The 12,766-nt window shown below is 49.4% G+C and overlaps 1 protein-coding gene across 5 annotated transcripts in view; it reads left to right on the plus strand.

The window, feature by feature from the left end:
* The first annotated feature begins 1,241 nt into the window (after positions 1-1,241).
* Positions 1,242-12,766, plus strand: part of FHIP1A (FHF complex subunit HOOK interacting protein 1A) — a 92,770-nt gene continuing 81,245 nt past the window's right edge. For 2 of the 5 annotated variants that reach the window (XM_033061024.1, XM_033061028.1), the window contains exon 1: positions 1,243-1,508. The gene's annotated coding sequence lies outside the window, so the exon portion shown is untranslated. Of the gene's footprint in view, positions 1,509-1,603; positions 1,701-2,808; positions 2,830-12,766 lie in introns of those variants that run through there. The other 3 variants (XM_033061029.2, XM_033061025.2, XM_033061026.1) reach the window with 3 other exon arrangements.

The following is a 12,766-nucleotide window of genomic DNA, read 5'->3' on the forward strand; positions in this document are numbered from 1 at the left end:
GGAAACCTTAACTCTGGCATACCTAGATGTGAGTTAGTTTGTGTGAATCTAGTTAGTTAGAAATCTCAGTAAATTGTCTTTTAATTATGTAGAGCTTTGGAAAGAATGCTTCCTGAGCTCAGAGACAACACCATTATACTTGGTAATTATACTATACTATAAATTTCTTTAAATGAGTTGTTACCTTAATTGGCCAGCATCTATTCCTATTTCGAGTCTTTAGTGAAACCGCAATAAGAACACTTACAGTCTAATTAATTTGTCTGAAGTCTTAAAAAAATAACATGGAATTTTTTGTAACATCTCATCTAAAGCTCTCTTGTTATAATTTAAAATCATTACCACTTTTCCGATCACTATGTGCCCATACAAAAGGTCCCTCTTGCTCTTTTTTATGAGCCTACTTCAAGTATCACAGAATTAACAGTGTTGGAAGGGGCCTCAGGAGATCATCCAGTACAACTCTTCTGTCAAGGCAGGTTCACTTCCAGCAGATGATGCAGGAACATTTCCAGATGGGTTTTGAAAGTCGACAGAGACTCCATGACCTCTGTGCTCTGCCACCCTCAACAAAAAGAAGTTCTTCCTCATGCTGAAGTGAAACTTCTTGTGTTTTAGTTTATGCCCATTGCTCCTCGTCTTGTCACTGTGCACCACTGAAAAGAGTCTGACACCATCTCCTTGGCATCTGCCTTTGTCATATTTGTATGTATTAATAAGATTTTTCTCCCAGTCTTTTCTTCTCTGGAATAAACAGGCCCAGTTCCTACAGTCGTTCCTCATGAGATGCTCCCAGGTAGTGGAAGACCACAACAAGGTCTCCCCAGAGTCTTCTTCAGGCTGAACAACCTCACGTCTCAGGGTCTCTTCAGAGAAGTGGCTCCAGGCCACGATCACCTTGCAGCTTGTATCATTAGGGAACTACCTCTGATTTTCATTTGTGAACTTGGGAGAGATTTAAAATGGTACTTCTAGCTTGCGAGTTTTCCATGTAGGCAGGCAGAGATGGCAGGAAGCTTTCTTAGTTGCGGGGGTTTTTGAAGTCGGGCTCTTTCCCCCGCAACATCTCTCGGCACGCGCCCGCGCAGCAGGAGTCGCCTTTGTCCGGGGCTCCTCCAGCAGGTCGCACCTCCTCCCCACCGCTCTGACTCACGGCCCGCCCCTACTTAGACAAACTCGAGAGCCGGCGCCGAGCTGGGGCCGCCCGCTGTGAGGGAGCGGGGGGAGGAGCGGGGGCGGAGGGGGCGGACACGGGACAATTTGCTCACCCTGAGGGGACAGAGCCTTCGGGGCGGGCGGGCGTGAGGGCGCTCCTCTCCGAGGGATTAGCGACAGCCACGCTGTCCCGTCGCAGACGGCGATTTACCTGGGTGGCCACCTCCCTTCCCCATTTCTTTCTTCCTTCCTTTCCTCCCTCCCTCCCTCCTGGAGCTGGTGGTTTCGGCGGAGAGGGCGTGGAGCCCGCCTGGCCCCTCCCCGGAGAAACTTGCCGCCGCCGCCCGCGCCAGGTAGGGGCTGGTCTCAATGGGGCGGGAGCTGTGGTGGGGGGGCGGTGGCTGGGACGTGCCCCTGACTTTTGAGGGTGTCCCACCGCCGCTCGGCTTCGTCGGCAGGCAGGGAGGACTCTCCGGCCGGTGTCACCCCCGGCCGAGCAGCTGCCGTCTGCCGCAAGGCCGCCGTGGGCTGAAGTCAGTATGTAGGTCAGTGGAAGTAATGCCCGCCTAATCCCCTTTATCTTTTTGGCTTGGCTTTTCCGCTGCTGGCTTTTAGGGCGACCCTTGGGCAGTGTTGGTCGCAAACTTCTGCGAGAGATAGGACATAGGCTTCGCGTAGGGCTGTGTGAGCGGGCGAGTGCTGAGGTGGGAGCGTGGGATACGCGCTTTTATTTTCCGAAGGCTTTTCTTCCCGAGTGTGACGCCCAGCGGAGTGCCAGGTACTCCTGCGTAGGGCTGTCAACCCCGTGACCCTGTGCATGTGCACTTAGTTTGGGTTCGGACTTCTGTTTTAGCCGTTTAGTTAACACTGATTATTTCTTTCTCTTTACGTCACTCACCAAATCACCGAAGACTGTTTTGGCTTGTGCTTTGGGTGCCAAAGGAAAGTAGAGGTCCTGGCAGCTTCGGGGCCTGGGAGAAAGCAGTGTCCTCTGACAAAGTGATTGCTGTATTGCTTTCCCTGGTCTTTGAGGAACTCTTAGCAAGATCATGTGAACCTTTCTGTTGCACAAGGCTGTTGGTTACAACTTGGCATGATTGATTTGCTCCATGTGGACAAATACATGGGTGCTGGCAGGTGCCCACTGTCTGTTGGGACTTTGTGCGTAAGGTCAGCCTGCCAGTGTAGGAGTTTGCCAGGTTGGGGCATGTGGTTTCTTGTACCTGAGAAAGGCTAAGGCATACTTGATGGTATTTGGAAATTTTTATTTCAGTCTGATTTTTCTCTTTCTTGGGCTGTTTGATTTGTTTTATGATTAGCATTAACATATCTCGTACAGTGATGATAAGATGAAAAAATGCATTAAATGATTGTGTAATTTTGTATGCCTCCCTATTACTTGTGATTGAACTGAATGCGACTTCAGAATCTGCCAGTGCCTTCTCTGCTTAGGTATTTTCTGTTGTTCAGTGTGAAATTGATGCTGTGCAAGAGTTTATAGTTGCATTTTCCTTTAGTACAACAGTGTTTTTATTCTCCCATGTAGCAGTAAGAAGGATCTAAGGCCTCATCTTAGTGGGCAAGCATGAGGTTTTAATTTTGTTTTCATTTTCAGAGAGAAGAGGTAACGATAACAAATTGTCCGTTCAGAGAGATCTCTCATACACCAATAAGGTAGTAGTGTTAGGTCATGCAGTATAGACCCATATCTCTGCACTGTGCTGGTTTCATATCATAATTTCTAGAAGTAAACCTTTTAGAAAAAATGTTGATTGAAAGGGTTTGAATACCTGAAGGAGTGTTGTCAAATTGAAAGGGTTTGAATACCTGAAGGAGTGATGTTAAATTGTGGATTTGACATTATCTGTGGTACTTTACTTCTTCTCGGGTATGTATGTACAAGAGTTCACCTGATCTGAAACTCATCGAAGAATTAGGACCTGATGCTGTAATTTGTTTCTTCCTCTGGTTCTCATTTAATGAACATGGATGGACAAAGGGAGAAGGGAAAGGCAGAAAAACTTACAATCCATAAGGTGAAGTATAAATAATTGTATAGGGCAAGATTGTATCAGTGAGATATTGATATGAGAGGATGGCACTGGTGAAACTCATGGAACATCCAAATGCCTTTTCCTCTTATCTGTCTCAATCAAAACAAATGTTTTCAATTGACTTTTGCTAACAGCTGTTTTAGTCTGTTCGTTGACTTATGGTGATTGATGATAAGTGATTTGAAAAAGAAGTTAATCCTATTAGAATGATGAAATATGTGTGGACAAAGCCTTTGGAAGAAACTTGGCTTTATGTAGATAATTTCCTTTTTTACTTCAAACTTTACAGTGTCTAAACTACATGGTAGTGCTGGTAAAAACGGGATTGTCCTCTTTAAAGATTTTGGGTTTGAGTTGTTTTTCTTGCTTTTATTTTTGGGGTTTTATTCCTCTAAATGGATACCAACCCTCACAGAATCTGAAACCAAGAGAACCAAAATTGGAGAAACTGCTCTATTGTGGTTTTATTTGATCCTGGCTTGAAACTGAGTTTTAGAAATCTATAGCTGTGTTTTCTCTTCAGAAGGATCATAATGATGCATTGATGCCTGTCAAGCTTAAGTCTTCAGATTTACAGACTCTCAGTACTATCTGAAGCATCAATTTCTCTGTTAAACTGTACATTGAGGGATTATTAAGATTACTTTGATATATATAGTTTTAAGACTTCTTTTTAACAAAGAATTTATTCACAAGTGCTGCTGTTCCTCCCTTTCCATATCTTTATTATATATAAATGCTACTATTTGATGCCTGCAGCGGGTTTCAAAAGATCTCCAAATTTTAGTTAGTCTGATGGGAATCTTGATTAGCTCTATAATGTTTGAGTGGGATACTTGACTTTTTAAAGATGCAGTTCTCTACATCCTGATCTGATGTTACTGTGAGCAGTAGTTTCCCTTAGACATGAGAAGATATATTCTCTCTCTCCTTCTCCCATGGCACGTTTAGTGTAGTTGGTATGTTTGTGGTGTTTGTTATGTGCTGCTGAGAACAAAGCTTTTTTTTTTCTTGTTCAGTTTTTGGTAACAATTCTATAACTGTATTTTGGTTTACAGACAAACTCTCAGACTCTTCTACTCACACATACTGGCTTTTTGTAACCTGCTTTTGGGTGTGTTTCAGGTAACGCAGTACACAACAACAGATGCCTAATACTTTTGGTATGGTATGGTTGCATTTTTATGCTCTGATAGTAAGGAGTAAAGACAAACAATATGGGGGTGTTTTCAGAAGAGACTACAAAGGTCTGCACTGGTCAAAAGTTGGGGAATGAGTGACCTGGAAATTCAGAAAATTTTTTCAGTCCTATTTGCGATTCAGTATAGTGGCCAAATAAAGACTTCTAAGTAGATTCTAGCATGGGTGCTCTATAAGAATGTCTGTATCTTTAAAAACTCACACAAACAGATTACAAGAAACAGTGCCTTTTCCTGATCTAATCAATTTATTTGGAAAGTAGAGCTAGGACCTCTTTGTGTCGTGGGTAGCAGGTTAGACCTGGATCAAGTTGCTGAGGTTGCACCTCAAGACCTGGTCTGGGCTCCTCACAGGAAAGACATTGAGGTTCTGGAGCATGTCCAGAGAAGGACAGTTACAGTAATTTCACGAATACAAGCCGCACTGAGTATAAGCCGCATCTCTGGGTGTTGGCAAATATTTCGTTCTTTGTCCATAAATAAGCCGCACCCGAGTATAAGCCGCTCTGTTGTTCGCAGCGAGGACCCGTGTGCAACAAATTCTTATAATGTAGATTTTGCCATTTAGTTTTTGAAGTGCTGTCAAATGTTTTCTCCCCTTGTACCTCTACTGTAGTCTCCAAGCATATGACAGACACAGTTTTTTTTATTTAAACATTTGCATGCCTTAGAAGAACTTGTCCTTTTTTCTTTTTTTTTTTTTTTTGAAGACAGCAAAGCTGTGTGGTAATAAAAATGTGGTATATGATATGTGAAATGTGTTTGTATCATTAACTATTACTGAAAGACAGTTCCCTTCTGATTCTGAAAGACCGAATCCTTCTGATTCTAGCTCATTTTTGCAAATTGCCTGTATTGTATATTGGTGAAGGGTAGGATTTCTTTCAGAAAATTTTTATATGGAAAGACTGTTCTAGTAATAGTGGAGTTTGCCTGTGGAACTGATCAAATTATGCCCTCAAACAAGCTCACAATTGGAAGGATTTCCTAGTGCACGTGAAAAAAATAGAACTTTTAACATACTGACAGTCTTTATATTCCGGTAAACTGTTGGATTGTAACTTAAATTTAGCTGTTAGCTAACAGTTGAATAGTTAAACTTCTGAAGAATCAATCCCACTTGCATCCACAAAATCTTTTGTAATACCTCAGATACCCCTGAGCAGGAAGAAGGAGAATATGATACTTTTGAGTTACAATAATTTCACAATTACAAGCTGTACCTGATTATAAGCTGCACTTCCAGGGTGTCGGCAACGTTTCATTCTTCCTCCACATACAAGCCACACCAGATTGTAAGCTGCACTTTAATTTGCAGTGAGGATCTGCGTGCAACTTTCACAAAGTTGCCAGTTAGTAACAGAATCGTGGGAACGTGGGGTTTACTGGCTCAGGGCCGTGCGGGCTCGGCCCGGGTTCCCCCACTGCCGCCGGGGAGCGGCTCTGGCCCAGTTCGGCGCTGCCCCTCCGCCACCAGGAAACGGGCCCGGCCCGGCTCAGCCCCTCCACCGCCAGCAGGCAGCTACCCCGGCCCCCCCACCACCACCGGAGAGCTGACTTGGCTTGGCTCCCCCCTCCCCTGCTGCCACTGGGGAGCGGCCCGCCGACCCGGCTCCCCTTCTGCCGATGGCCCAGGCTTGGCTCCCCACTCCCCCACCAGGGAGCTGCCCCGGCCCGGCCCCCCACCACCACCGGGGAGCAGACCCAGCTCAGCTCCCTGCTCCCCTGCCGCAGTTGGGGAGTGGCCCCGGCCCGGCTCCCCTGCCGCCGCCAGCCCCAGCCCTGCTCCTCCATGGCTACTGGGGAGCTGCTCTGGCCCAGCTCAGCTCCTCCCTCCCCTGTCGGGGAGCTGCTCCGGTCCGGCACAGCTCCCCTCTCCTCCACTGCCTCCGACCCTGGCCCCACTACCCCGCGGCCGCCGGGAGCGGCCCTGGCCCTGCTCGGGGCAGGGCAGGCTTGACTCGGGGCTGCTGCGTGCTCGCATTTCCGGTTGGCAAATTTCTGAACTTTTTTCATATATTGGCCACTCTGGAATACAAGCCGCACTTCCGTGTTCAGACCAAAACTTTAGTCAAAATGGTGCGGCTTATAATTGTGAAATTAGTGTCGTTTTATTAACAATTAACAGTTAATATAATTGTAATAACTAAATTATTTTCAGATGTTTAGATCTTTTACACGCTAGTCAGAAAGCTGTGGTTTAAAAATTGCTGTTATGCAACCAAGTCCAAAAAGTAGTATGGGTTGCTAATGAATTGTGTTAACTCATTTTGCTGTGGCAGGCTCCTGCCCTAATGCAGCAAACCTGAGAGACAGAGAGATAACTTGGCTTTCTGCTTCATCACTGTACTGGCATTACAGTAGTGCTACTATGAGCATGTACACATTAAACATACAAGGGAAGAAGGAAGCCTAAGTAGGAGATGTCTTTCATAATTACAAGTTGAAAGTGGAACATCAGTAAGTTGCTACACTGGACCCGTCACTTTTAGTAGACAGAACTGTACTGCTTCCTTTTTGCACATTGGTGGCATTTTTGCACTTCACTTGTGCCATAAATATGTTTTAGTTCAGTGTTATAAATTCTGTATTTCTGTAGGAAAACTTATGGAGGTCAAAAGTTTATCTCCCCTTTTGAGGAACTCATTGATTTCCAATGCTGGACTTGGCAAGAAGTGCATGCCCCTAACCACAGCATGATGTTGATTTGTTTTGGAAGTGAGAGCTCTGTTCCTCTCTGTGAGTGGAATTAGAATTGTGCTGGTTTCTCTGCCTTGTGTGCCTTACCAAGGTAAACTGACAACAGGTGCTAAGCAACCAAAAATTTTACTGCAAACCATAAAGATCTTCAGAAAAGTGCGTGTTGCTCTTTTTTCTTTTTCTTTTTTTTCCTCCAATGTTGTTCTCAAATAACCCAATGTCCTTGGAACGCCTTTGGTATGGATTGGAAATGTCTTTTTATTCCCCTTTTAATTGGCTCTTTTGCCATTCAGTACACAGAAGCAGAGAGCACTTAAGAATACGTAGTCAGCAATAGGTGTAACAGGATAATATATTTTCTGGATTGCTGACTTGCGTTAAGATTAATTATGCTTGCCTACATGGAATGGTTCCAGGTAAACAATTAGAATGTTCTTTATCAGCTTCTTGAAACATATTCATAGGATGAGAAGCCTGTGAAGTGAGAATACATTTTGTACGGAGTAAAATCATGGAGAGCAGAAACTGATTTGCCTTTGCAATGATTCTGTTCTAAATATTTTGGTCCCAGTAGTGTGAACAACACTAAAAGATATTTCCATAAACTTGCTGCCAGATAACCCAGAGGTTTTTATGGCTGTCAGTGGTTGCATCTGCATTCGGCATATTTTACTGGCATGATTTTTACAGAGGTGATGTTTGCCAGCAGCAACCCAGTGCTTATAGGTTCCTGACTTGCTAATGGTGATAAAGCGGAACACAGTAGTATTGAGATTCTTTTGAATTATTTCCTTTGGCTAGATAGGGCTAGGTTTGTTTTCCTTGGATGCCTTAGATGCCTTAGACTTAGAGAACTTCTTTTTCTTCTCACAAGAATCTTACTCGTTAAAAAAATAAAATTACAGTAATTTCACGACCGTAAGGCGCACCGGACTGTAAGGCGCACCTTTTGTTTGCAGCGAGGCTCCGCCTCCAGCTCCCTCCACACGGTTGCTGGATGAGGCCCCGCCTCAACCCAGCAGCCATTGGCCCCCGGGCCCGCCTGTATCCGGCGGGGCTGGGGCATGCCTGCCGCCCCTCCATGCCGTCTCTCTGGGGCCGGGCTGTGGCTGCCGCCCCTCCATGCCGCCTCCACGGAGCTGGGGGGCGCCTCTGGAGGGGCCGTGCCGCCTCCACGGGGCCGGGGGGTGCCTGTGTAGGGGCTGTCCTGCCTGCACGGGGCCGGGGAGTGCTTGTGTAGGGGCCGTGCCGCCTCCACGGGGCGGGGGTTGCCTGTGTAGGGGCCGTGCCGCCTCCATGGGGCCGGGGGGTGCCTGTGTAGGGGCCATGCTGCCTCCACGGGACTGGGGAGTGCCTGTGTAGGGGCCGTGCCGCCTGCACGGGGATGGGAGTGCCTGTGTAGGGGCCGTGCCACCTCCATGGGGCCAGGGCATGCCTCTGGAGGGGCGGCTCCGCCTCCACGGGGCCGCGGGGTGTCTGTAGAGGAGCCGTGCTGCCTCCACGGGGCCGGGGAGTGCCTGTGTAGGGGCCGTGCTACCTCCACGGGGCAGGGGCGTGCCTCTGGAGGGGTGACTCCGCCTCCACAGGGCCAGGGCGTGCCCGCCGCCACTCCGCCCCGCCTCCACCTGGCAGCTATGGCCCTGCCAGACCCCCCCGTGGCTTGCAGCTCTCCCGGGTAGGCAAATTTTTTGAACTTTATCCATCAGATAAGACGCACTGGACTATAAGGCACACTTCCGGGTTCCAGGGAAAATTTTAGTCAAAAGGGTGCACCTTATAGTCGTGAAATTACTGTATATGTTCACAGAGCAACAACTGAGGCAGTTTAGCAAAGAATGCATTTATAATGTATGCTTATTTGCTGATTAAATCTTTTGCTGGTAGTGTTTTTAGCAACTTACATACCTATAGCTGAAATGTTACTGTTTGATTTTAGAGTAACAGTAAGTGAGGAGGACAAAATTTTGTTGTATTGGCAGCAAGGCGTATTATCTTACTAGTGTACTCTTTTTGCAAGCGTTTAAAGTAACAGCAGTTCAGATTCAAAAGAGGCATCAAGTCAACAGGAACGTTTCAGGAACACTTGGCATTGGACTTGGTGTCAGGAGATAATGTGGTCTAATCAGTTATAATTCAAAGTGCATTGAAATATTCTGAGATAAAAATATGTTTTATTCAGAAGCAGGAATATTGCAATCTGTGGCAAATGCTAATGCAGAAATTGAAACTATACTTCCACAGAGGAAAATATGAAAAGTAGTGATAGGCTGGCTTGGCTACTAGTGAGCTTTTCAACATCAAACACAAGGAGAGAAAGGAATTCCCAGCTGGATTACCAAGGACAAGTGTAAAAATAAAGCACACACACATATAATTAAAACATTCAGAATGACTAACTCAAAAAAGAATAATGTGAAATCATTATAGAAAAAATTTGACTTAGTAAAAAAGTAAGTCAGAAGAGGTTTGCTCCTGTTTACTGAGTGGAGCTGTGGACAGATAATGAAAAGCAGACTGAGGTCTTTGTCTTCTTGTTTCTTCACCTCGGTTTAATAAAAGATACTGGGACTTGGAGGTGAACTTGATGTCCAAGGCAAGTGCTAAAACCCTAAGCTGGTGTGAGGAGAGAGTTTTAGAGCAGTTAGGTAAGTTTAAGTTTGAAGTGTTTACAGAAACATTTTTGAAAGAGTAAGGGCTGCCTGATGTAATCCTTGAGTTGCTGCAGTTACTTATCTCATAGAGGGTATGTGTAATACTGTGCTACTGAGAAGAGGAATTGTAGTATCTGTCTGTACAGGTGTCAGGGGCAAGGGGCAAGTGGAAATGAGCAACTGTAGACTCAATTGTTTATCTTTATTTGTTCTAGTATTTTTCTTGGGAATTAAACCCTCCCAAAGCAGTAGAATATGACAAAGAAATAAGCAGTAGCCCATATGATGTTATTTTCAAGATTAAACCATTAGACTAATAGAATTTCTCTTTCCAAAATGCTAACAGAAAAGGAGCAGTAGGTCTCTTGTAGCTTGACTCTTTGATAGAAACTTTCAAAATTTAATTCTTATTAAAGAATGTCTGGAGGAACTGACTATGAGTAAGTGCTAAACTGCTTGAAAAACATTGTTTTTCCCTGGCAATGGACTCATGAGATAGTGTTCTTGTTTAGGGATGAGAGGTTTATTTTAGATATGTGCATGAAGGATTTATGTATTTTAATAGACAACAAGAATGACAGGAGTCAACATTGCTATAGAATTGTAAAAATTAGAAAATATCACACCAAGATGTCAAAAAATGATTAAATTCTACTCTTAGAAGATTTTGAGTTTTTTTAAATTGATCTTGTTATTAGGTTGGAACTGAAGTTTGTATTGCAACACTCTGTAGCACAGTTCCTTATTTCAAACATAGCAAGGCTTCTTTAAAGTACAGTAATTTCACGACCATAAGGCGCACCGGACTATAAGGCGCACCCCCCGGGAGTCGGCAAAATTTGCAACTTTGTAGATCAGATAAGGCGCACCGGACTATAAGGCGCACTTTTTTTTTGCCGCAAAGATACGAACCATGCGCAACAAAGTAACGAATTAGTAACAGAAACCCGAGATCGTGGAGTTTACTGGAAGGAGCACAATTTAGAAACATTTTTCACAGAGTGTAGGCTTTCAAAGGCAGCCCCAGGCGCCCTCCTCGTGCAGTGGGCCCTGGCACTCCCGCCTGCCCCTGGTGCCGGCAGGCGTGGCTTGGCGCAGCCGCGGGGCCGCCTCTTCCTCACGACTCCGTGCTGCCGCGATGCTGTTTCCCCTCGCGGCTCTGCGGAGCCACTGTGCCGTTCCCTCGCTCGGCTCGGTGCTCCTGCCGTGCCGTTCCTTCGCTCGGCTTGACGCTCCTGCCGTGCTGTTTCCCCTCGAGGCTCCGCGGAGCCACCCCCGCGCCCGTCCCCGCTCGGCAAGGCAGCGCAGCCACCCCAGCGCCCGTCCCCGCTTGGCTCGGCGGCACAGCCTCCCTGGCGCCCGTCCTCTCGGGGCACGGTGGCGTGGGCACCATGGCGTCTGTCCTCTCCGGGCACAGCTGCGCGACCGTCCCGGCGCCTGTCCCCGCTCGGCAAGGCGGCGTGTCCGCCCTTTCGCCCTTCCCCGCTCGGCTCGGCGGTGCAGCCGCCCGGCCGCCTGTCCCTGCTCGGCAAGGCGGCGCAGCTGTCTCTGTGCCTGTCCCCGTTCGGCACAGCTGTGCGGCCACCCCGGCGCCTGTCCCCGTTCAGCAAGGCATCACAGCCGCCCCAGTGCCCGTCCCCGCTCGACTCGGCGGCACAGCCTCCCTGGAGCCCGTCCTCTCGGGGCACGGTGGTGTGGCGCGCGTCTGTCCTCTCCGGGCACGGCAGTGCGGCCGCCCCAGCGCCTGTCCCTGCTCAGCACGGCGGTGCAGCTGCCCCGGCGCCTGTCCCCGTTCGGCAAGGCGGCGCGTCCGCCCTTTCGCCCTTCCCTGCTCGGCTCGGCGGTGCAACCGCCCCAGCGCCCGTCCCCACTCGGCTCGGTGGTGCAGCCGCCCCAGCACCCGTCCTCTCGGGGCACGGTGGTGTGGGCGCCATAGCGTTTGTCCTCTCCGGGCACGGCAGTGCAGCCGTCCCGGCGCCTGTCCCCGCTCGGCACGGCAGTGCAGCTGCCCCGGCGCCTGTCCCCGCTCGGCTCGGCGGTGCAGCCACCCGGCCGCCTGTCCCCACTCGGCTCGGCGGTGCAGCCGCCCCAGCGCCCGTCCTCTCGGGGCACGGTGACGTGGGCACCATGGCATCTGTCCTCTCCGGGCACGGCAGTGCAGCTGTCCCGGCACCCGTCCCCACTCGGCTCGGCAGTGTAGCCGCCCCGGTGCCCGTCCCTGCTCAGCAAGGCAGCGCAGCTACCCCGGCGCCCATCCCCGCTCGGCACAGCCGCGCGGCCGCCCCAGTGCCCGTCCCCGCTCAGCACAGCTGCACGGCCGTCCCGACCCCTGTCCCCGCTCGGCACAGCTGCGCGGCCGTCCCGGCGCCTGTCCCAGCTCGGCACAGCCACGCGATCGCCCTTTCGCCTTTCCCCGCTCAGCTCGGCGGTGCAGCCACCCCGGCGCCCGTCCCTGCTCGGCACAGCGTCGCAGCCGCCCCAGCGCCTGTCCCTGCTCGGCACAGCCGCACGGCCGCCCCGGCGCCTGTCCCCACTCGGCATGGCGGCGCAGCTGCCCCGGTGCCCGTCCCTGCTCGACTAGGCGGCACGGCTGCCCTGACACCCGTCCCTCGCTCAGCTCGGCGGCGCCGCCGCTTCTCGCTTCTTCCCCGCGACCGCAGGGGCTGCGCCGCCGCTTTCCCACACCCGGCGGCGCTTCGCTCCCCCCGCGGTTGGTGGTTCCTTGTTCCCCCCGTGCCGGCACCAGCACTGACTCCCTCCCTTCCCCCCCGTGCGGCTCCTGCCGGCCATGGCCACCCACTCCCGCCCCCACCTCGTGACTTGGCGCTCCCGCGGTACCGCCCCCCCTTGTGGCTCACACTTCCGGGGTCGCAAATGTTGCAACTTTGTAGATCATATAAGGCGCACCAGACTATAAGGCGCACTTCCGGGTTCAGGGGAAAATTTTAGTCAAAAGGGTGCGCCTTATAGTCGTGAAATTACTGTAATTTCTGCCTCCTGGTTGATG

The sequence above is a fragment of the Catharus ustulatus genome, chromosome 5 (genome assembly GCF_009819885.2).
Source record: "Catharus ustulatus isolate bCatUst1 chromosome 5, bCatUst1.pri.v2, whole genome shotgun sequence".
Taxonomy (NCBI): Eukaryota; Metazoa; Chordata; class Aves; order Passeriformes; family Turdidae; genus Catharus; species Catharus ustulatus.